Source organism: Lissotriton vulgaris, chromosome 7 (genome assembly GCF_964263255.1).
Source record: "Lissotriton vulgaris chromosome 7, aLisVul1.2, whole genome shotgun sequence".
Classification (NCBI taxonomy): Eukaryota; Metazoa; Chordata; class Amphibia; order Caudata; family Salamandridae; genus Lissotriton; species Lissotriton vulgaris.
The window spans coordinates 587,949,125-587,971,129 of NC_141695.1; the positions used below are offsets into that span (position 1 = coordinate 587,949,125).

The window sequence follows — 22,005 nt, forward strand, 5'->3', positions numbered from 1 at the left end:
AAAAAGCCACGTAGCGTAAAAATAACCGCCGCAGCGATGCAGTAAAAAAAACGAAAAGGCTGCATTTCCACACATAGAGCCATGTTACGGGTCTTAAGGCAGGTTTGCAATTTGGATAAATACACCATGACATGAATTGGTTACATAGGCAAGTAGAAGTCCGGTTTAGACAAGCACAAGACTTCCCGGTGGTACCATCATAAGATTTTTACTAGATATTCTTAACTGGAGCACTGTTCATTGGGTGGGGAAATGTTGAGAGCTTATACAAGGTCACACATACATAATAAGTTACAAAACTACATAATATTTATAATTTGATGTGAAAGCTGCTGAGTAATGTTTGGCTATCCCGCAAGAAATAGTTTATTAAACTGACATTCAGGCAAACCGACTGGGAAAGGGCCGTCCACACAAGTCATGTGCCATCACTAGATGGTGACATGGTTGCTTCTCGCGTCGATCCATGACATTTTTCCAGTCCTGATAAACTAATGAAGTCAACTTTCTCATTCAGGAGGTAGGCCTTTGTCCTCATCAGCATATCCAAATGCCTCTGCTCGAGTCCATTTCTCAATTTACTCCCGATAGTATTCATTAGGCTGAATCCTCGTTCACAATCTTCACTAGATGCTTGAAATGTTGCATAGACATCAACAAGCTGAGACGCCGCACTAAACTGAGCAGCATTGCATACAGTGCAATTCACCATGTCTTGAAAGGTGGTAAATAACCCACCTTTTACATGTTCTGCCACCACACATTTATAATCTCTATTATCGAACAACATTTTCCTTGTTTAACAATCACCCAGGACCAAGACGCTTATGTACTTTTCAACAAGTCTTTACATTCTCAGTCCCAAAATCAAAATGTGATTGTGTTGCTATTGCCTGGAATTCAAAACTTGCTTATTCTTTCAGTTCGTCTTCAGTGAACCATTTTTGCATGTGCTCACAAAGAAGGAAAACAAGAGAGAAAATAGGCCCACTGCCAAACTCTTGCCTTTCCTTGTACAACACCATCCGATCGCTTACATTGCTGTGCCAAAAGACCGTGTCCCCCAAATACTGTTCCTTATTTTGGCCAATCTTTGCTCTTGCATACCATACAGCTTCAACAGTAGTCAAATAACTTTTTTGGGAATAGTTTGCACAAAGATGCAAGCTCACCCAGAATGTCATTAAGTACTGCAAGGGAAATATGGTAGTTGGAGTCCGATTGCTTTTTGTAACAATATTTAGCAACTGGATCATTCTCGACTTTCTCATGCTCAAAGTACTTAAGAACAGCCTTGTAATTCCAAATTAGTGCACCAACTGCAAAGCGCCTTGAAAGCCACCGGATTCATTCAGTGGTCGAAAAGAGACCACTTCACATTCAGTGACCGATGTGGTTTCATCTAGCTTGGACTTCCTTGCAGGAGACCTGAAGAACGTAGTGTAGATAGTCCTCAATAATGTCTCTATCTCTTTAATCTTTGGAACCCTCTCCAGGCATCATAAACTCCCAAATCTTCTTGATAGGTGACCCAATGCAGCTCAAATTGAAATAGTTCCCAGAGTAGCACGCAAATCTTGCTTAGTGATTTGTGTCTCGGCCTACACAATTTCTTTCATCCAGTCTTCATTGAATACAAGGCAACAGTTCTTCCTTTGTGGTGAAGCACCGCACGCTCCAGAAGTTACAGCTTTGCGCTTGAACATTTCTGTGCCATTCGGTTTGGACCTGCTGTGCCGCAAAGCCTGCAAAATAAGGAACATGGCTTACGTTCACGCCTATGCTCACAAATGCAATCTGTCATGTAGTACTAAGACCGCTGGCAAAACAAAGTGTAATTACCTGGATTTTCCTATTCTCTACCCTGCCAAACTTGTATGTAGCACTGTCCGTAGAACCTACATTAGAAGTAAAGATTGTTATGGCACATTGTGATACAGCAATATACCATGTGCACCATAAGGGAACTCTACTAAAACAATTACCTGTTGTGCTTGTACTGACTTATGCCTGTTCAAATGTGTGATGTACTCTCTGGGATAACTTCCAACAGAAGAAAACCTGGGTATGGTATGTTATACTACAATGTACAAGATACACCTCAGATTAACGCTACCAAACTATTACCTGTTCTGCTTGTACTCTCCTACGCCCGTTTAAATAAGTGGGGTACTGTCTGTGAAACATGCAACAGAAGAAATCATGGGTAAGGTATGTTATACTACAATGTACAAGATGCACCACAGTAAGATCAAATCTGTTGATAGGAGTAAGAAGTTGATTATGGGGGACGTCAGGGGTGGTAGTGAGTCTGGTGTTGGGGGAGCGGATAGGGTGTGTATAAGGGGGCTCTCTAGGTACACTTTGTGAAGTGCGGTAAAAGGGGTTGGGGGCGTTCACTGACCCGGAGGGCTCTCCTGATTCTGTGAGAGCAGCAGAGCAAAAAGGAGGTGAACGTTAGGGGTAGATGCTCTGCAAAAAACCCTAACCTACATAATAAGCTGGCAAGGGGGGGCTACTTTAGAGCATAAAATAAAAGGGACACCATCCCTCAGGACTTATTTCAAAGTGCTTCCGAAGACTTTGGTGGTGAGGGAAAAATCTGAGGTAGTGGAATCATGACTGAGTCAACAACAGAAGTAATTTCTTAGGAGCCGGAGGGGAGTACGGGCGGGGCTACAAACCTGGTTGATTGGTTCGTACATTTGAGCCCAAGTCGATTTCAAGCATTCTCTGAAGAGATGTGTGATCTCAGGAGCGGGTTTGGATCCTGAAGTTGTATAATTGTTAGGAGGGAGGTTGGTAAACTCGGAGAGTCCATAAAGTGAGGTACAGAGTGGGTTAGAGCTGGGGAGAACCTCAGGGTCTGGTGATCCTTCTATCATTTTGTTGCTTACGACCCTCAACCTTGAGATACCAAAAACATTTAAGATTTCAGGTTAAAATCAGGAAAATATAAGGGCTGCATGTGAGATGTAAAAAAGATGGATGACTTGAGTGGATGAACATTAGCATTAGGAGTTGAAGCCATAGATCTTAACCAAATCCGTGCGGTGCAGATTTACCGCCGGTGCTGGGCCCTAATGAAAACGGGCGTGGTCATGACGGAACCGTTCCGTCATGAGCACAGCTCGACCGATGCTCATGACGGAACCGTTCCGTCATGAGCATCGAAGGAGTTAAAGAGGAGATGATGGTTAACAGGAAGGAGATTGAAGAGTTCAAGTTTAAGGAAAGGGAGCATGAGGAAGGAGTAGAACGATGAGAGAACTTTCAAAGAAGGAATAATTAAAACATTTTAAAACTTCCCGAGGGTGAAGAAGGAGGAGATATTAAAAGTTTGGTGGTCCATCTGTTAAGGAGTGAGCTACAACTGGAGGAGACAGAGGAAGAAATTTCTAATGACATTCAGAGAATACACAGAGATCCCTTCAGGTAGAATCCAAATCGTGCTAAACCTAGGAGGATTTTGGTACATTTTCTCACTTGTACCTTGAAGGAGAAGATTTTAGCAAAGGCCTTATGGAATAAAGTGTTGGAGGTGGATGGAGTTGGGATAGAAGTAAGATCAGATTTGTCAACACTAACTTCTAATAGGCAATGGGAACTAAGGAAAAGGATTGAGCCGCTAAGGAAACTGGGTGCCTCAGTGCAATAAACATTTCCAGCTCTCCTGAAAGTAATGTTGAATAACAAGATGCGCTCCTTTAGTTTTGTAGAGGATGTTGATAAGTTAATTGAACAGCTTCAGTCTGGGATTCCATGAAATATGTTTTCTGCTTAATTAATATTATGAGTTGTTAACCGCATCGATGTGGCAGCTTTTCCCGCTGTGTGCGGCATTTTTTAAATTACCGCGTTAAATGACGAGCTCAGCTCGTCATCAGCACACAGCTGGTAAGCCCGATGACGTGCTGAGCTCGTCATCAGCATCAAAGTGGTTAAGGGTATTTTGTTGATTTATCATTTGTTCTACACTGGGGTGTATAGGTTGTTGTGTTGCACGCTGAAGGGGTCACTTATAGGGCTTTGCCATGGGTAGTTGGTTAGGGTTTTCCAGGGGTGGGTTGTGGGATCTGTGGGGAGGGGGTGGGAGTGGTAGGGGCAAAGTGTAGGAAAAATGCCTCAGATGTCGTGTTGCTGCTGTTGAAATGTGTGCTACGTGGGCTCTTAGGGGATGAGTAGGGTTAGATTAAACGAGTTGAAAGTCTTATGGAAGATGAATGGTCTCAGTGTGAAGAGGAGAGATATGATAATGGAGTATTTGAACGTCTCCTGCACAAATCATTATTTTACAGGAGACATATTTGACGGAGGAAGAGAGTAGGAAGATCTTTACAGCATAGAGATGGGTTGCCCATGCAATTTATACGCGGCAGACAGCAGTAACCTAACAGGTTGCACTATTAGTTATGCAAGGTTAGAGTATTTCAATAGAAGGTAAGGCCTCTAGTGTTGTAGGGAAGTGGCTAATAGTTAATTTAAAAATTCTTGGGCTGGTTTTTATCCTGGTGGTCTATTACGGTCCAAACCAGAATGACAGTGGTTCGTTGGATGAATTAACTAAAGAGCTTTTGAGTGTTTCTGGTCAGATCATCATGGCAGGTGATTTCCATACAGTTTTGGATTATAAATTAGATAGGTCTGGGAATAGTAGAGCGGCAGTGAACCCCAAAATGTCAAATAGAATTCGATTGTTGATGAAACAGTGGGGTCTGTATGATATATGGAGATGCAAGTTTGATTTGCAGATAGGTTTTACATTGCACAATAAAAAGTATAAGCATAAGTCACGGATAGATTATTTTTTGGTGGACAGCATGGTGAAGGACTCATTTTTGGAGGTCGAACATATTGGAGTGCATCTATCGGACCATTCTGCTACCCTTCTCCGGTTGACTGTAGGAGAAGGCACAATGATTACAGTATGGAGGCTGGATTATATAATATTATTAGAAGACGAGACCGTGGAGGTTTTAAAGGAGGAAACAAAGGAATTTTTTGAGAGGAATCAGGGTTCAGCTAAGATTGGGATTATTTGGAATGCCTATAAGGCTTACTTAAGAGGTAGATTTAGAGCTTTGGCAGCAAGGAAAAGGCGATTATGTTATAGGAGGGTTTTGGCTGTGGAAGAGTAGATTCAAAAGTTGGAGGCAGATTTAACGGATGCAGGAAACCGGGTGGCTAGTGAAAAGGAGATGGAGGAGTTGTCTGACTTAAAAGCAAGTTTATCAGGAGTTTTGAGAAAGAGTTATGGAGAAGTGGGAAGCTAGCACATTTTGAATATGGCGAGGGCTGTAGTAAATTATTAGCTTGGAAGATAAAGGGCGCGATCAGGTCTGAAATTTGATTAAAGAAATTAAATATGAAGAGACATGCATGGTGCTCAGTGATAGTAAGTGAATTACTGCAGCATTTCATAGTTATTTTGGAAGATCTGTAAGGAAGATCTGGTTAGCGAGCAGGATGTGTTGAGTTGGTTGGAATATATGGCGATATAAAAGTTATTTTGAATAAAGAGATATCCAACGAGGAGGTTGAGGAGGTTATTAGAAGGGGCAAAAAGGGCAAGGCTCCAGGGCCAGATGGCCTTCCAGCTGAGGTTAATAAAACTCTGGCCGGTGTTTTAACCTTTTTTGAGGCAGCTATTCAATGCTATATTGCTGTCAGATGTTCTTCTCCCGACTTCTTGGAATGAGGCCAATATAACTTTGATTCCTAAGCCAGGGAAGTCATTAAAAAGGGTGGACTCGTATAGGCCTATTTCTTTATTAAATGCTTATTATAAGGTTTTTACTAAAGATATAGCAGGGAGGTTGAATATGGTTATGTCATGCTTGGTTCATGAGGACCGGAAGGGTTTTATCAAGGGTAGAGCATTGAAAGAGCTGACTTACTCCCTTATTGGTTCCATAGATATGGCTACGTCATACGATCTTCCCATGGCGGTTATTGCTTTAGATGCCGACAAGGCGTATGATCGTGTTAATTGGGTATGCACGCCCTCTGTAGCAAGGTGGATATCTGACTATGGTTGCCCCCAACTTTTGCCTAGTGTTTTGCTGGTTTTTCGACTTAGTTGACCTGGGGCCCTGTTATTCAGGACCCCAGGCCCACTGCTCTCTCTGTAAAATGGATTCCATGTACTCTAGGTACATATCTAATTGGATACTGAGTCACCTTATCAGTCCCTGTACAGTGTACCTTAGGTACCCAGGGCATAGGTGCACCCAGGGCCTACCAGGGGCTGCAGCATGTATTATGCCACCCCTGGCTGGCCATCCAATTCTGACACAACTGGCTGATCAATCAGCGGGGGCAAGGTGGTGTAATCACCCTTTGCTTTAGATATAGTATCCCTATATCTAACCCTAAAATGGACACATATCCTCCTATCAGTCACTCCTATGGCAGGCCTTATCAATCCGGAAGGCAGAGTGCTTGGAATTATGTGAGCTGGTGCTCTAGCATGAGCTGAGCCTGTCTGCAGCTTTCGGAACCAAGTCCTTTAGCTGTCTCCATGATAACGCTATACCATATACTCTTAAGTGCATTATAATCCTCACGGTTATTGCCAACTTTGGTATAACATTATCAAAACATGTTGAGTAAGGTGTCATACGAATTGGAATACTACCCCCTCGCCAATTCTGGTGATGGGGGTAGCATTCCACCCTTCTAGAGGGACACGACATGTATGTAACTGTGAACCCCGGTTAAAGTTAACTCGAGCCTCAGCTTCACAAAATGGATGCTGCCACCACAGACACAAGTCTGACCTCCTGCTGCTGGGAGTCCTTCCAGCGACGGAGGCTTGGACAAAGGGTTTCCTGCCTTGGGAGGTGCTAGCACCACCCCAGACAGGATTTTGTGTATTAGGTAGGACAGGGCTGAAAGGAATGAGACATGCCTGGGGCACACAAGGTGTCCCTGTGCATACTCTGGTCTAAACCAGTTCCTGGGGTACTCCAGAGCTGGTGCAAGACCGGAAAAGGATAGGGGGTGTAACCACCCCCCTTCCTGGTCCCACCCAGAGGAAGGACCTAGTCGTAGTACAGCCCCCTTTAGCCGGATAAAGGTAGGAGCTAATCCCATTCCAAATTAGATTATCCTGAACAACTTTACAAGAAGAAACTCTTGACTTCGACGTTCTGCTCCACAGAAGACTGAAGAAATCTCCCTTGTGGGCAAGGTTTGTCCACCCTGCACCAGCAGGCACGATCAGCGTCCATCGGCTTCCCGTTGTCGTCTTCCTGCAAGGATCCAGACTTCAGAGCCCGACGAGACCCGGATTCCCAGACCTCTCCGACCTCTACCTACATCTGCAGCACAGCTGAGATCCGTGGGTGCGACGAGACACGTGGGACCGGCCATCTTGAATGAAGCAGCACTTCGCTCCAGCACGACTTCATAGGTATTCTCGTCCAAGTGCTTTGGGGACTGAGAAGCCCCGACCCCCGAGCAGCTCCTGCACCGAAGACCAACCCTCCAGCATCCACGAGATCTGCGTGGGGCCCTTCTGCCTGGTTGCTGCTCGACGTGTTGTCTGGTCACTTGCCGGCTGGCTAGTGACCTCCTAGACGACGAAACCCGAAATCTTCACTGCTGGTCAGGTTGCTCCAGACTGGCCCTTGCTCACTTCCAAAAGAGGAGCACCCCGGACCCTCCTGGTCCACTCCAGACGCCGTTTCTACTCACCGCATGGGTTGCCCTTGCCAAGGCCTGTTGACTCCGAATCCGAAGCCGACACCGGCGACAGCGAGAGCCTGCGTGGGGCAGCTCGTGCCTCCATCCTGGTCGTCGAAGACACCACCTGGTCCACGTGGCTGCAGAGACAAGCGTCCACCTCCACCTGATCGCGACGACGACATCTGGTTCCACTCCTGGTTCCACTCCAGTCACTGGCTAGTGACTTTGAACATTGTCCCCTCTGCTTTCAGGTTCTTCTCTTCACTGATCCACCCTTGGATCACACCGGACATCTTCCTCCTGATCGCCTGCAGCATCTTTTCTTCCAGGCTCCATAGACTTCAACGCCGGAACCCGACACGATTTGGCACCTATGCACCCGCAGCCTGTGGGTGAGGTAACACGAGCATTTCGGTGCCCAAGGGTAGCTTGACTCTCCTAGTGTCCAGTTCCACAGTCGTTTTAGTCCTACCTAGTCAGGATTGTCCGTACTCACCTTTTTCTTGAACTGTACTGTCCATAGACACTGTTACACATCTCGCGTGTGAGTTCACACTCTGCACACGCGTTCCGTGAGCCTCCATTTACCTACCTCGAGTTAGTATAGCGTGGTCCCAGCGATCCTACAGCCTCTGGACAGCTCCATTCCTATTATCGACTTTCACATTCCACTTACTTAGTATATGGTTTGTCGTGCCCCTAGGGCACCATTGTAATTTGTGCAACTTAAATGTATTTTTCCTAAGAGATTGTCATGTGCTTAGCCCTCTGACCTCATAAGAGCATGTATTGTGCCACCCCTGGCCTGGCCTCCATATTTGACACAACTGGCTGATCACTCAGCTGGGGTAAGTGGGTGTAATCACCTCTTACTTAGATATAGTATCCCTATATCTAACTTTAAACTGGACACATATGTTCCTATCAGCCACTCCTATGGAAGGCCTCATCAATCCTGGAGGCAGAGTGCTTGGAAATATGTGAGATGGTGCTCTAGCATGAGCTGAGCCTGTCTGCAGCTGTCGGGAACCATTCCCTTAGCTGTTCTGGGATACTGCCATACCATATACTCTTAAGTGCATTATAATCTTCGCGGTTATATGCTAACTTTGGTTTGGCTTTATCAAAACATGTCGAGTAAGGTGTCATACGGTTTGGAATACTATCCCCTCAACAGTTCTGTCGACCGGGATAGCATTCCACCCTTCTAGAGGGACACGACACGTGTGTAGCCTTAACCCCGGTTAAAGTTACCCAGAGCCTCAGCGTCACGAAATGGACGCTGCCACCACAGACACAAGTCTGACCTCCTGCTGCTGGGAGTCCTTCCAGCGAGGGAGGCTTGGACAAAGGGTTTCCTGCCTTGGGAGGTACGAGCACCACCCCAGACAGGATTTTGTGTATTGGGTAGGACAGGGCTGAATAGATTGAGACATGCCCGGGGCACACAAGGTGTCCCAGTGCATAAGCAAGTCCAAACCGGTCCTGGGACTTTCCAGACCCAGGCCTGGCGAGGAGCTGGACAAAGGAAAGGGGGTGTAACCGCCCCCCTTCCTGGTCCCACCCAGAGGAGGGACCTGGCAGGTGATCCACCCCTCAGATTGGGAATAAGAGTGGGAGCAGTGCCAGAGCACCTCAGATCATCCTGAATCAACTTTAAACAAAGAAGACGACTGGACTTCGACATTCTGAAGAGCATCTCCCTTGTGGCCTAGGAGTGGCCACCCTGTGAACACAGGCACCAACCAGCAGCTCAACGTCTGCTTTGCTGCCGCCTCCCGCCGGAGCCCGAGCCCAGAGCCTGACAAGACCCAGACTCCCAGACTTCTCACAGCCCGATCCACAGTCCCTGCAAAGAAGGGACCCGTGGAGGCACCGAGAGACGTGGGACCGGACCTCTTGGAAGACACCCGAAAAGCTGACTGCGCAGCATCAGAGGCACCCTCGACGTTGTGCTTTGGGGACTAAGAACCCCCACCACCGAGCAGCCCTTGCACCGAAGATCAGCCCCCCAGCATCTCCACGATCTGCGTGGGGCCCTTTTGCATTGTGCCACTCGACGCGCCATCCCGGCCACTAGCCACGTGGTCAGCGGCCATCTTGGCGACGAAACCGACGAACTACACTGCGGGTCTGGTTGCTCCAGACTTGCCCTCGCTCCTGTAAAAAGGAGCACCCGCTCTGACCTTGCTGGTCCGAGTGATAAGCCTTTTCCGATTCCTGCGTGGCTTGCATTAGCCAAGGCCTGTTTGCTTCAATCAAGTTGCCAACAGCAAGTTTCCTGCGTGGGACAGCTCGAGACTGACTCCTGGACGTCCTCGACCCCCGGTGTCCACGTGGCTGCAGAGAGAAGCTACACCTCAACGCCTGTTTGCACCCGACATCGCCTGGTTCCAATCTGGTTCCACGGTAGTCACTGGCTAGTGACTTTGAACATTGTCCCCTCTGCTTTCAGGTCTTCACAACTTCAGATCCACCCTTGGATCCACCGGAACTCTTCACATCGAGCCGCCTGCAGCATCTTCAGCTCCAAGCACCATCGACCAGCGTGACGAAACCCGACACTACTTCGACCCTATGCACCCGCGTCCTGTGGGTGAGGTAAATCAGCAACGCCGGTGTTCCCACACTGGTAGACACCTCTAGGGCCTGTGTCTTAAGTTTCAGCTTTCTAGGTCACTCGGAAGTTTCCGAACTAACTAACTTTATAACTTTTACGCACCATAGACTTAACATTGGTGAGTGCGTGCACTTTAAACACTGCACCGAGTCCCGCGGGCCTTTCCCGACTTAGTCACTGCTAGTCCCGATCAGCTCCAGCGATTCCCAAGGCCCTAGGCCTGTTTCCTTTCCGATTGATATCTCTTATACCACTTTCTTAGTATATGGTTTAGGTGGCCCCTAGGGCTCATCCATATTGTGCAACTTTTGTGTATTTTAAACTGTGTTTTGTTTAACGCTTGTGCTTCTGTGCTCATAAAGAGTTCAGGGGATATTTGTAGTTAATAAATATATATATGTATATTTTCAATATATATCTGTGTGGTGTCCTTTCATGTGGTATCCAAGGGGGTGGTGTATGGTAATAAAGCTGGCTTCACATGCCTTTCAGAGTTTAGCCTAAGACTGCTTTGTCCACGTTACCACTAGGATAACTGGTCTATAAGGTTGACTTACAACCGATCATCATAAGGGTTGCTTGGCATGATACAAGGTGATCACTAGAACTAGTGAGCATCACATATCAGGCCAACTTGTCACAATAGGAGGCCCACGGAACGCGTGTGCAGAGTGTGAACTCACACGCGAGATGCGTACAAACGTCTATGGACAGTGCAGTTTAAGAAAAAGGTGAGTACGGACGTCCCTGACTAGATATGACTAAAACGACTGTGAAACTGGACACTAGGAGAGTCAAGCTACCCTTGAGCACCGAAATGCTCGGGTTACCTCACCCACAGGCTGCGGGTGCATAGGTGCCAAGTCGTGTCGGGTTCCGGCGTTGAAGTCTATGGAGCCTGGAGGAAAAGATGCTGCAGGCGGTCAGAAGGAAGATGTCCGGTGTGATCCAAGGGTGGATCAGCGAAGAGAAGAACCTGAAAGCAGAGGGGACAATGTTCAAAGTCACTAGCCAGTGACTGGAGTGGAACCAGGAGTGGAACCAGATGTCGTTGTCGCGATCAGGTGAAGGTGGACGCTTGTCTCTGCAGCCACGTGGACCAGGTGGTGTCTTCGACGACCAGGATGGAGGCACGGGCTGTCCCACGCAGTCTCTCGCTGTTGGCGGTGTCGGCTTTGGATTCGGAGTCAACAGGCCTTGGCAAAGGCAACCCACGCGGTGAGTGGAAACAGCGTCTGGAGTGGACCAGGAGGGTCCGGGGTGCTCCTCTTTTGGAAGGGAGCAAGGGCCAGTCTGGAGCAACCAGACCAGCAGTGAAGATTTCGCAGTTCGTCGTCTAGGAGGTCACTAGCCAGCCGGCAAGTCACCAGACAACGCGTCGAGCAGCAAACAGGCAGAAGGGCCCCACGCAGATCTCGTGGATGCTGGAGGGCTGTTCTTCGGTGCAGGAGCTGCTCGGGGTCGGGGCTTCTCAGTCCCCAAAGCACTTGGACGAGGATACCTCTGAAGTCGTGCTGGAGCGAAGTGCTGCTTCTTTCAAGATGGCCGGTCCCACGTGTTTTGTCGCACCCACGGATCTCAGCTGTGCTGCAAATGTAGGTAGAGGTCGGAGAGGTCTGGGAATCCGGGTCTCGTCGGGCTCTGAAGTCTGGATCCGGGAAGGAAGACGACAAAGGGAAGCCGCTGGACGCTGATGGTGCCTGCTTGTGCAGGGTGGACACTCCTTGCCCACAAGGGAGATTTCTTCAGTCTTCTGTGGAGCAGAACGTCGAAGTCCAGAGTTTCTTCTTGTAAAGTTGTTCAGGATAATCTAATTTGGAATGGGACCAGCTCCTACCTTTATCCGGCTAAAGGGGGCTGTACTACGACTAGGTCCCTCCTCTGGGTGGGACCAGGAAGGGGGGTGGTTACACCCCCTATCCTTTGTCCGGTCTTGCGCCAGCTCTGGGGCTGGAGTGCCCCAGGAACTGGTTTAGACCGGAGTATGCACAGGGGCACCTTGTGTGCCCCAGGCATGTCGCATTCCTTTCAGCCCTGTCCTACCTAATACACAAAATCCTGTCTGGGGTGGTGCTAGCACCTCCCAAGGCAGGAAACCCTTTGTCCAAGCCTCCCTCGCTGGAAGGACTCCCAGCAGCAGGAGGTCAGACTTGTGTCTGTGGTGGCAGCATCCATTTTGTGATGCTGAGGCTCGAGTTAACTTTAACCGGGGTTCACAGTTACATACATATCGTGTCCCTCTAGAAGGGTGGAATGCTACCCCGTCACCAGAATTGGCGAGGGAGTAGTAGTCCAATTCGTATGGCACCTTACTCGACAAGTTTCAAGTTTATTTTATTTGATTCGGAACTCCGAAGAGATCCACAAAAATAAAACAATGAATGCAACAATACAAAACCATTTTTCCAGAAAAAAGAACAAAGCACATTACAAAGTTACAATTTCTGTACAAAAGGTCAATACGGGTTACAAGAATCAATAATAATGCATACTAAGCTGAAAGAAAAAGCCCCTCAATAAATATCTAAAAAGCATTTAAAAAAGTTAAAAACATTAAAACAAAACATCTCATTAGGAGGGTTATTTAAAGCATGTACAAAAGCATTAGCAGTAAGAATACTCAATTTCAAACAAATGTGGCGTAGCCATTTGCGACTGAAAGGGAGCAGGGGAGGACATATAAATATGACGTGACTCAGATCTTGTTTGGGGCAGTTGCAAAAGTTGCAAGCTGCGGAAGTACCATACCACTTGGACAGAAGTATATTTAAAGGCAGGAGATCTTGTCATAACAGAAACCAAAATCGTCGGACACCATGGGATAAATTCCAGGATATGTAGGGTTGCCTATATTTGATTACACAAGATGAGATAAATGGAGTGACTCCCTTCCTAGTAACAATATACTCCCTATCTAATCTGAAACTAAGTGCCCATGAGGCTCGTTTCAAAACTAGTTTTAATTGGCCCTGGGAGAGGGAGAAAAGGGAGGTCTCATCTAATTTCAGTAGTGTCACTGCCCTTCTGAAATTTTTTACAAGAAGGGAGAATTCATTGAAAGACCCCAATAGTTCGTCTTTCATTAAGCATCTTAGTGTCCCCACTTCCCCCTTCGCCAAACAGGCAACCCAGCGCACCAACCCCGCTAGGCCCTGGGCCCAACTACTACGAACTCCAAACTCCAGTCTGAAAGCTGCAGCTGTACATGAATTATTGGTAGAGGTTAGATTCCGAAAAATCTTCCCCTCTGCCAACTGCAAAAAAACCCATTGCCCCAGATCCACTATTTCAAGTCCATATAGCAAAGTGGACGGGATCTTGGCACGAAATACTTCTAACAGGAAGGAGAAATGGCGCCTCCCTGTGGCTGAATAAAGGGCTTGTAAACTTTTCCCTTGGGCCACTGCTTTCCGCATGTTGTTATCAATATGGGGTTTCTCACTGGAGTTATTAGTTATTACTTTCCCTAAGAAAACATAGCTATTCACAACTTCCAACTTAAGTCCCCCAACTGTCCATCCAAATTTCACAGATTTAGGTTTTTTATTGCCGGCGATACACATTATTTTGCTTTTAGAAATATTTCTTTTGAGAAAGTGAGTTTCAGCAAATAAATGAAGGGCATGCAGGCGGTTGTTTAAGCCTTTAGGCGTTAAATCCAACAATAAAATATCATCGGCGTATAGTAAACTAGAAATCCCGACACCTCCCAGCATGGGCGCTATTCCTTCGCAAGCAGCCAGAGTCATAGGGAGATTCGAGATATATAAAGAGAAAAGAATAGGGGCTAACAAACAACCCTGCTTGAGGCCATTAACAGAGTAAATGACCCTAGATAGCCCTCTTTCTCCCCCCAAAAGGACCTTACACCAAGTATCTGTGTGAAGTGCGCGCACCAGCTCTAACAAAATAAGAGGCATACCCAGCGCAGACAGCTTCCTCCATAACAGCGGACGATCTACCTTATCAAGCGCTGTTGAGAAATCAATGAACGCTGCGTACACTTTACCGCCGCGGACCCTCACATATTTGTCTGTAATTATCTGTAACGCCGTAAGATTATCAAGAGTACCATGACTCTTACGAAAGCCTGTCTGTTCAAGGGGCAATATGTTACTATTAGCTACCCACTCATTTATTGAATATAGCAGGCATTTGGAAAAGACCTTACCAATTGCATCGAGAAGGGCGATTAGGCGATAGTTTTGAGGAACATTCCTATCGCCCTTCTTGAACAGCGGCACCAAAATGCTACCCTTCCATGATGGCAGAACTGTTTTGCTCATAAAGCAGTACCTAAATATCGGAAACAAAATCTTGCTCCAAGAGCTAGGATCCTGCTTCAGAACCAAAACAGGTAGCTCATCTGGGCCCATTGCACCATAAGAGCGCAATTCTATTATAGCCCGTTCGATAACCCTCTCAGAGGGAGGATCTATAAGGGAGCTATCTTCTTTACAATCCTCATAGGCATTTAAACAGCTGTTGCTCGCGTAAAGGTTAGAAATAAAACTAATCAAAATGGCTTCAGCAATGGAAATTGGAGAAGGAAAAGACCTTGTTCCACAGCCCTCACTAATTAAGGACCAGAACAACCTTGCTTGCCCGCGCACTGCGGCCTCACGCAAGCTAACCCATATTGTGTCCTCTTTATCCTTTTTTATTTTCATTTTGACCCTATGCCTCCTTCTTCTCAGAAGGGTTATTTTATTGTTTCTATCGAGGGATCTGCAAAGATATTGTTCCCTAACTAGTTTATTTATTTCCCTATTGAGACACAAAATTGAACTAGGAGTTATTTTCTTCCTTTTTTGTCGAGAGGGTTTTCTAGCAACAGACGTTACCGTCTTCAAAAAATCTTCAAAGAGGGGTATAGACGAGCTATCCTCCCCTTGTAAAACATTTAATTTATTCTCTATAATAGGTTCTAGGCCCGTAATTGCCGTGGAATTCCAGAAACAACGTCCAGTATTGTTAGCAAAATTAACAAAGTCACTGCTAAGAGTCCAGGAGTCAGTGATAGGCGGATTTATCAACACTGATACTGATAACACATTATGATCACTCAGTGTAGTCTGCAAAATTGATAGGTCATTTAGAATATGAAAACTATTCATATCTATAGCCACATAATCTAAGATAGACCCACCATGAATGGATCTGTGGGTACAATTAGCTGGAAAATCAGAGGAAAATCTTCTGTTTACTATAATCCCCTCCATCTCAACAAGTTCATTTAAAAACTGTTTCCCTCTCTTATTTGTTTTGATCTTACGGCCCGGGGGATATGGAGAGATTCCTCTTTCAATTTGTTTCGAAAAAGTTCCAAACTTAGGTTTGAGACATGACAAATAAAATCTCCCACTAGTATTACATGGGGAACAGGAATTTTCTCCATAATTTTCTTTGTATAGTCAAAGACCTGTTTTAGAATAATATCGAAACAAGCTTCCGGGGGAATATAGGACATGTTTTGATAATGTTATACTAAAGTTGGTAATAACCGCGAGGATTCTAATGCACTTAAGAGTATATGGTATAGCGTTATCATGGAAACAGCTAAAGGACTTGGTTCCGAAAGCTGCAGACAGGCTCAGCTCATGCTAGAGCACCATCTCACATAATTCCAAGCACTCTCCCTTCAGGATTGATAAGGCCTGCCATAGGAGTGACTAATAGGAGGATATGTGTCCGTTTTAGGGTTAGATATAGGGATACTATATCTACAGCAAAGGGTGATTACACCACCTTGCCCCAGCTGATTGATCAGCCAGTTGTGTCAGATTTGGATGGCCAGCCAGGGGTGGCATAATACATGCTGCAGCCCCTGGTAGGCCCTGGGTGCACCTATGCCCTGGGTACCTAAGGTACACTGTACAGGGACTGATAAGGTGACTCAGTATCCAATCGGGTATGCACCTAAGGTACATGGTTGTCAATTTTAGAGAGAGCACAGCTAGGCTGTGGGTCTGATTAGCAGTCCCACAGCCAGGGAAGTTGTAAACCAGTGAAGCAAAAAGCAAAAAATCGGGGGTGACCATAGGATTGCAAACCCTACTCTCCTACAGGGACGGCCCCCAAGAATTTGGGTGCATTTACTTTGGGAGTTCCTGGGGACTCTGGCCTAACCAGGTCCCCTGACTTAGATACTCTTGTCTGTGAGACTGGCATGGGGTTTGCCAACTTCACAGCTTGTCCCAACACTTTGGACAAGTACAGACAGGAGCCCCTCATCAATGGTCTAAAAGATGAGGCCTTTAGAGACACAGGTGCTAGCATCACCATGGTGACTGAGAGCCTAGTCCCCTCAAGGCAACTTATACCTGGAGCCACATACCAGGTGACCAACATTGATGGAGTGCAGAGAGATCATCCCATGGCAGTGGTCAATCTCAGCTGGGGAGGTGTCACTGGTCCCAAGAGAGTGGCAGTGTCATCAAACTTGCCTGTAGATTGCCTACTGGGGAATGATTTAGAGATCTCAGCCTGGGCTGAGGTAGAGCAAGAAATCCATTTTAAAATGGTAAACCCCCATGGTAAGGGGGTCTATAAAAAACCCTCCAGGAATATAAAACTCAGATTAGGATGGCTAAAGCTAAGCTTGTCGAGGCCACATTGGCCAAAGCTGGGAACAAGTCACAAACCTTGTTTAAGTTGGTTAAAAATCTCTCCTACCCAGCCTGTGCTACATCTGCCATTCCGGCCTCGCAGGAACTATGCAACTCATTAGCCCTGGCTTTTGAGGAAAAAATTAATACCATCTTGGCGGGACGTTCGGCCCCTGATCTATCTAGCCAACCTGATTTGTGCTCCTTGGAACTAGTCAGCGGAGTAGCTCGGGAGATGATTATGGAGGAAGCAGTACAGCCTCGGCTGACCTGCTTTCCCATTCCCTCCCTGGAGGATTTCTGTCTGTTGGCGAATAGTGTGTCATCCGGCTCCCCGCTAGACCCCTTGCCACATAAGTTTTCGAAGGCGTTCCAGGCAGAGCTCTTCCCTCCGTTCCATTCCATCTGTTGCCAGTCATTGACCACGGCCACGGTCCCGGATAGCTGGAAACTGGCAGTAATTACCCCACTGCTAAAAAAAGCCACCTTGGACCCTTTATGTCCGACCAACTATAGGCCTATTTCACTCTTGCCTTTCTCAATAAAAATCTTAGAGAAATTGGTCACTAGAGTCCTGTCCAGCTATCTTGAATCCAACGACCTTTTGGACGTGGCCCAATTTGGGTTTAGGCCGGCCCACGGTACGGAGTCTGCTTTGGTGGCCGCTTTGGACAACCTGCGCTAGCGTGTCGACATGGGAGGAGCAGCGTTTCTGGTGTTGCTTGACATGTCGGCCGCGTTCGACACGGTGGACCATGCGGTTCTACTAAGCAGGCTCCGGGAGTCCGGGGTAGCTGGCTCAGCCTTGGGCTGGCTGGCATCATACCTCTGTAACAGGCGACAATCTGTGGCTTTGCCGCCGTTTCGTTCGGCGGTGAGAGAGGTAAAACAGGGAGTGCCGCAGGGCTCTGCAATTAGCCCGATTCTTTTCAACTTATACCTTCGCCCTCTAATAAGTCTGATTAAGTCATTCGGCATGTCTGTCATCAATTATGCCGATGACACTCAGCTTATTTTTTCCATCGAGGGCAGGGATGCGGTCTCCCTGGAATCCTTTCACCAATGCATGTCAGCAGCTGCGGATTGGTTGCGTCAGAACTCGTTACAGTTCAATGGGGCAAAAACTGAAGTTCTCTACTGCTCGGTAGATCGTACGCCTCGCCCTTTGCCTGAGGGACTTTGGCCTTCTTCTACCTTAGTCACTATCGCAGCGGCAGACTCAGTCCGTAACCTAGGTGTCCTGCTCGGGCCTAGTCTCCAGCTGGACGCCTTCGTTAACAAAACCACAGCGACCTGTATGCTGCTGTTGCGTATGTTGCAGAAGATTCTGCCACTACTTCCTCATTCAGCGAGGACGGAAGCAGTGCGGAGTATCATCCTCAGTAGGTTAGACTACTGCAACGCACTGCTTCTGGGAGCCCCCGGCACTCTAATTATGAAGCTACAGCGGGTACAGAACATGGCTGCTAAACTGGCGCTTTCGCGGCCATGGTCTGCTTCGTCCTCTCTCGCCCTTTCAGACCTGCACTGGTTACCGGTGCAAAAACGGATCTGTTTTAAATCAGCTTGCTTGGTCTTTAGAGCCTTGCATGGGCTGGGTCCAGTGGTACTGCAAGGTCTTTTTTCTTTGTACTCTGCTGCCAGACTTCTGAGATCCTCCTCGGCCTTCTTGGTGACTGTTCCTAAGATAAAAAGGGTGAGGATGGGCGGCCGCTCTTTCAGCTTTACGGCCGCCAAGCTTTGGAACTCCTTACCTCTGGCCCTAAGGTGCAAGCAGGATCTCACGTCTTTTAGAAAGGACCTTAAAACCTACCTTTTTCCGAAGGCAGTGTAATTGACATCGGTAGGAATGTTCTGTGGTCAAAGCGCCAGGATGCCCTTTGGGTGACAGTCGCGCTATATAAGTATGCCTACATACATACGTAAGGTTAGTGGGGCAGTAATAGCCACAGCCCCAGTCCAAGATGTCCTCCCTGAACAGGTCAGGAGGGCTGTGCCAGTCACAGCCCAATCTCAGACAGATTCCTTCCCTGAACAGGTTGGCAAGGCTGTGATGGTAACAGCCCATACCCAAACTGAGTCCCTTCCTGAAAAGGTTGGTGGAGTTGTGATGGCCACAGCTCAAACTCAGACAGATAATAGTGTTGTGAAGCCTGAAACTATGGTTCTGTAGTAGGGGATCTCTGTGTATAGTCATAATCTAGTGAATAGTCCAGCCCATGTGCGTGGACCCCGGAGCAATCAAAAATAATCTCTAAAGTGTCGAAAAAATGCAGAACTGCACAGACACTTAAGAGAGAATTTAAAGACATATAATGCAGCCTATAAAAGGCTACACTGTCCAGTACTTCAGCTAGAAATTCCACCAAAAATCCACAAAAACAGCAAAGCCTGTCCAGGCTTGACGGCGATCTCTTGCGCCTCGACGGCGACCGCGACCGCTTCGACGTCGCCTTGGAGTGTCTCGACGTCGACGACGACCTCTTTCGCCTCGACGCCGAACGCTTCCGTCTCGCCGGCGACCGCTTCCGCTTCGACGGCTGTCTCGACGATGAGGATCCCCTCGACAACGATGACGGTATCGCCTCGACGGCGAGCGTCAACGCCGGGCCCGCCGACGCCGAGAGCTCGACGTCGACGCCGAAGACAGCGACGATGACAATGTCTCTGTGGTCGACGGCGGCCTATGCAAGTCCCTCGACGTCGACGGGCGACGTTTCCTCGACCCAGAGCCCTGGGGAGACGGGGAGCCGGCCTTGGACTTCCCTCTCGACGTCGTGGTGGGTGCCACCGACCCCGACGGAGAATGGGGGCGCGTGCTGGGCTTCCTGCCCCTGGGGAGCCCCCCAGAGGCCTCAGCATGGGCAGAGGAAGCCCCTCCAGACCCACCTTGCGCCTTCTGTCTTCTTTCTTCTAGTCCCTGAAGCCTGATCTTCAGTCTGTCCTTCAGGGTCCTGCCAGAGAAGCCTTGGCAGATCTCACACTTCTCAGGGATGTGGGAAGAGGGAAGGCAGAGGATACAGACCTCATGGGGGTCTGACTTGGCCTTCTTCCTGGAGCACTCCGGGCATTTGACAAATAATGCAGGCATTATGGACAACAAAGGGGTGCAAGAAACCAAGAAGAAAGCTCCAAAGTACTTTAAAAGTACACAAAATCGAATTTAGTGCAAAAAACACCAACAAAACCCTTGAAAAGGGAGAGCTCAATGCTCCAGGGTCCTGCTTGCAGGAGCCGGAAAAAAAAACTGAAAGTAAGAGAGACCTGCAAGGCATTCTGGGATACTGTGAAGTTCTGGAAAGTTCTCTTAAAGGCACAGTATCCTATTCTGAGCCACATAATGGCAGCCTATGGGGCTTGTCTGTCCATGCCTTCCTCTCTATCTTCCAGAGGGGTTTGTACTGAAGACAAAGGAAATCTGGACAGGCTTTGCTGTTTTTGTGGATTTTTGGTGGAATTTCTAGCTGAAGTACTGGACAGTGTAGCCTTTTATAGGCTGCATTATATGTCTTTAAATTCTCTCTTAAGTGTCTGTGCAGTTCTGCATTTTTTCGACACTTTAGAGGTTATTTTTGATTGCTCCGGGGTCCACGCACATGGGCGGGACTATTCACTAGATTATGACTATAACAGAGATACCCCTACTACAGAACTGGAGTTACAGAAAAGAAACTACTCCATCACTCCACTCAGACAGAGAGCATTGAGGAGGAAGAGAAATCTCCCTCCCCCCAGACTTTAGGAAAGGATCGGCCTCCTCAGGGAACTGATCTTACCCCTTGTGAAGAAACTGCCCCAGAGGTAGTCAGGCCTAGCCTGGCAGAGCCTCTAATGTCAGTGGACCCTTCCAAGGTGGGACCCAGTCTGGAGCAGGTAACCTGCCCCTCTCTACCCTGCCTCAGTCAGCCCAGGGCTGTAGAGGTCAGGGAGGCCAGTGGTGGACCCCAAAGGGCCCCCTGTCCAAAAGAACTCCCCAATCAGCAGATTAAGGGCACTGAAGCTAGTAGTCCTAGCCAAGTGAAACTAAAACAAACTCCTGAGGGATCCCCCTTAAACTTAGTTAGGGACCTCCCACAGTTGGACACTGTTGGGCACAGCCAAACCTGGGACCTAAGGGCCCCAAACCTGACCTATCCCTCCAGTAAGCCAAACAGAGGGACCCAGCCTCCAGCTTTAGGTAGCCAGAGGTTGACCCTGAGAGCACACTGCAACTCAGTCCTGGAAAGAAAGGCATATATGGTGGGTAGTGATTGGAGGAAGTTGAGCCCAACATTAGTGGAGTCTCACTTCAGTACTCCATCCCAACACCAGCCTTCTACTTTGCCAAAATACACCGCAGGTAGAGATTCCCTATGGTGGAGACCCTCAGATACCCTTAGGGTGAGGGATTGCTTAGTGGACCATGAGATAGGGGGTAACCATGCCAGTGCATATATCACCTCATATGGCCACTCAGGCAATATAGGCCTACCTGGTCAAGGATAGCCTTATCTCCTTTCGTTTGGGGGGGGGTTATGTAGGAAGGTTGATATCTGACTATGGTTGCCCCCAACTTTTTGCCTGGTGTTTTGCTGGTTTGTCGACTTAGTTGACCTGGGGCCCTGCTGTTCAGGACCCCAGGCCCACTGCTCTCTCTGTAAAATGGATTCCATGTACTCTAGTGTTAGAACTGGGGGTCTCTAGTTGGCAGAGGTAGGTACCAATGTCCAAATAGGAACCCTTGCTTCTAGTCAGGACAAGGAGATAACCCTCTCAGATAACCCCTGCTCGCCCTCAAGGTAGCTTGGCCTGAGCAGTCTAGGCTAACCAGAGGCAATGCGTTAAGTATTTGTACCAACACTCACAGTAACACAGTGAAAACACCACAAACTGATTCCACTACAGTTTAGGAAAATAAAGATATTTATTCTAAACTACACAAGACCAAAAACGTCAGAAATCCAACATACACAATGCAAGGTTACGGTTTCAAATGAGTTCTTCAGGTTGTAATCAAAGCTCTTTAAGTTGTGATCAAATGATCCACAGATGCGTGAAAAGTTCACAGTTGCGCCACGTTGGTTCACAGTACCTTTTAGTTGCAACAAA

At 47.6% G+C, this 22,005-nt stretch overlaps 1 long non-coding RNA gene across 1 annotated transcript; it reads right to left on the reverse strand.

Moving 5' to 3' along the window:
• Positions 1–212: 212 nt before the first annotated feature.
• Positions 213–3,589, reverse strand: LOC147702063 (uncharacterized). The gene is made up of 3 exons (XR_015297212.1): positions 1,986–3,589; positions 1,843–1,898; positions 213–1,745 (listed from the first exon to the last, which is right to left on the reverse strand). It is a non-coding gene; the product is annotated as an uncharacterized LOC147702063 (long non-coding RNA).
• Between the last annotated feature and the right edge of the window lie 18,416 nt (positions 3,590–22,005).